At 43.8% G+C, this 2,813-nt stretch overlaps 1 pseudogene; it reads left to right on the forward strand.

Moving 5' to 3' along the window:
* Positions 1-1,119: 1,119 nt before the first annotated feature.
* On the forward strand, positions 1,120-2,021 carry LOC142046044 (olfactory receptor 14A16-like; annotated as a pseudogene).
* The last annotated feature ends 792 nt before the right edge of the window (positions 2,022-2,813 follow it).

Raw genomic sequence — 2,813 nt, forward strand, 5'->3', positions numbered from 1 at the left:
CGGTCACCGCAAGGGCTGCAGGCAAAGACACAGAAAACTAAAGGCCAGAGGACAAAACAAGTGGAAAATTATACAGTTCCATTGACTTCAGAGTAATTAGACTATTTACCTAACTGGAATCTGGTCCTGTGATTTGAATAGAGATATATAGCTGTGTTACACCACTGGGATCTGACCCACCACGAAGTTTCAAATTATATTCTTGCAGTAAAGTGATGAACTGATCTGTAATCCCCATCCTAAACTGACACAGCTCAGTGTTAACACCAGTTAGGTTGTTTGTCCCCAATGGCTCCTATTGGGAGGCTGCTCTATATCGTCCCTGTTCTGATGGGAACAAACTTTCTTCTCGTTTCCAAGCTAAATTTACTCCTGGACAATTTATCCCCATTCCTTCTTGTGCCAACATTCTCCTTTAGCATCAGTAGCTCTGCTCCCTTCTTCGTGTTTACCCCCTCGATGTATTTACAGAGAGTGATCATAACCCCTCTCAGCCGGCATTTTGCTCAGTTAATCAGCCAAACTCTTTTAGGCTACATCTACTCAGCAAGCTAGGGCTGTGATTCACCAGCTTGCATGGACATACTCGTGTGCTAGCTTTATGAGCATAAATAGCAGTGTACCTGCGGTAGCCATGCAGAGTACAAAGCCACCTGAACTCTGGGGCTATGTATTGTATTCAGCACAGTTTTGCCTTCTGCCATGGCTATACTATTTTCAGACTTATGCTAGTCGTCCTCGAGATATTGCAAGAGGTGTATGTGATCTGGGAATCACTTCCCTAGCTAGTAGTTTAGATGTAGCCTTCTTCTTCTTTCCTAAATTAGCTCTATATTGTCACAATAGGATGACCATCATTCCTAAGATTGTTGGGTTTGGGTTGTAACTTGATCCACATTTACACTGCGTTTTATCAAGCTTCATCTTGGACCAGATCCTCAGGTGGAGAAAACAGATGCCACCCATTGACTGTAAGGGAGCTGTGGCAATTTACACTGGTGTGACAATGCTCCTCACTACTGGTGTGATTGTCAGAGATGAGGAGGTGAGAGGAAATTAGCCTGACCACTGCCCTTCCCCTTCTTTCCACAGACGGTCCATGATGTACTGAGAAAGAAAATGTCCAACCGAACCACCGTGACCGAGTTCCTTCTCCTGGAGTTCTCTGAGGTTTGGAAGCTGCAGATTTTATACTCTGTGGTATTTCTAGGGATTTACCTGGCAGCCTTGGTGGGAAATCTTCTTGTTTTCATCCTTGTAGTGGTTGACCACCGCCTTCACACCCCCATGTACTTCTTCCTGATGAATTTATCCATACTAGACCTCGGCTCCATCTCTGTCACAGTCCCCAAGTCCATGGCCAACTCCCTGTTGAACACCAGGTCGATTTCTTATTCTGGGTGCATTGCTCAAGTCTTTCTCTTCAGTTTCTTTACTGCGGCTGACTTTGCTTTTCTCACTATCATGGCGTACGACTGGTACGTTGCCATCTGCCAACCACTGCACTATGAGACTATAATGAACAAGGGAGCTTGTGTCCAAATGGCAGCCAGTGCCTGGATCAGTGGAATTCCCATTTCTACTATGCAGACTGGGAACATATTTGCATTACCTTTTTGTGGCCAGCAACAAGGTGGATCAGTTCTTCTGTGAAATCCCCCAACTGCTCAAGATCACCTCTGCAATGAGGAATACCTCAGTGAAGTTGTTATTACTTCTTTCTCTTTTTCTTAGGTTTAAGTTGCTTTGCTTTTATAATTGTGTCATATGTTCAGATCTTCAAAACCGTGCTGAGAATCCCCTCTGAGCAGGGCCGGAATAAAGCCTTCTCCACCTGCCTCCCTCACCTCACTGTGGTCTCCTTGTTAGTTTGCACTGCCGCCTTTGCCTACATGAAACCCACCTCCAGCTCATCATCAGGTCTGGATGTCATAGTGGCTGTTCTTTATTCCGTGATGCCTCCAGTTGATGAATCCAGCCATCTACAGCATGAGGAACAAGGAGATAAAAAGGTGCCCTGAGGAAACTAACTGAGGGGAAGTTATCCGAAAAAGAATAAAATTTCCAGATTTATCCCATGACAGACACATGTTTCATTCTGTGCTTCTTTACAGATATAATCAACTGATGACATTATTGTCTCCATGGAATGTGATGTTCAGGCTTTTTATGCAAATATGTTGTGTTCACGGTAGTAATAATGCAGACTAAGTTCACCGAAGTCAGTGGGGTTACTCTGCTGTGAATTAGATAAGTATCTATCTATCTATCTATCTATCTAAATTATGAGGACATTTAATTCATTTCTCCATTTCCTTGTTAGAATCAATGAGTTAGCTGAACTCGAGCCTTCTGCACAAGCACGAGCTGTCACTGGGGAAACGTTAAACTCTGTGTTAATAATGTTTTTTTTGCCATTTTATTTCCTAGTTTTGCAACAGAAAAGAAGCTTGTTGATTGGAGTTAGTGGGTCATTGTGGCTACTGTATGTGGCCGTGGATATGATGATGAGTGAAGTAAAAGGCTCTTTTAAGAATCATCACATTTTTTCTAGAAAGGAGCTGTATTCTGTGCACTACTGGGGACCTGCATGGACACTTCTAAGCTTAATTACTAGCTTAGATATCTGGTATACTGCACCATCCAGAATTTCAGTGTCTGGAGCACTCCTGTCCCCCTAAAACTTTCCCCCTCCCTGGGTAGCCTTGAGACTTCACCAATTCCCTGGTGAACACAGATCCAAACCCCTTGGATCTTAAAACAAGGAGAAATTAACCATCCCCCTCCTTTCCCCCACCAACTCCTGGTGATCC

This window comes from Chelonoidis abingdonii, unplaced genomic scaffold (assembly GCF_003597395.2).
Source record: "Chelonoidis abingdonii isolate Lonesome George unplaced genomic scaffold, CheloAbing_2.0 scaffold0746, whole genome shotgun sequence".
NCBI classification, from domain to species: Eukaryota; Metazoa; Chordata; order Testudines; family Testudinidae; genus Chelonoidis; species Chelonoidis abingdonii.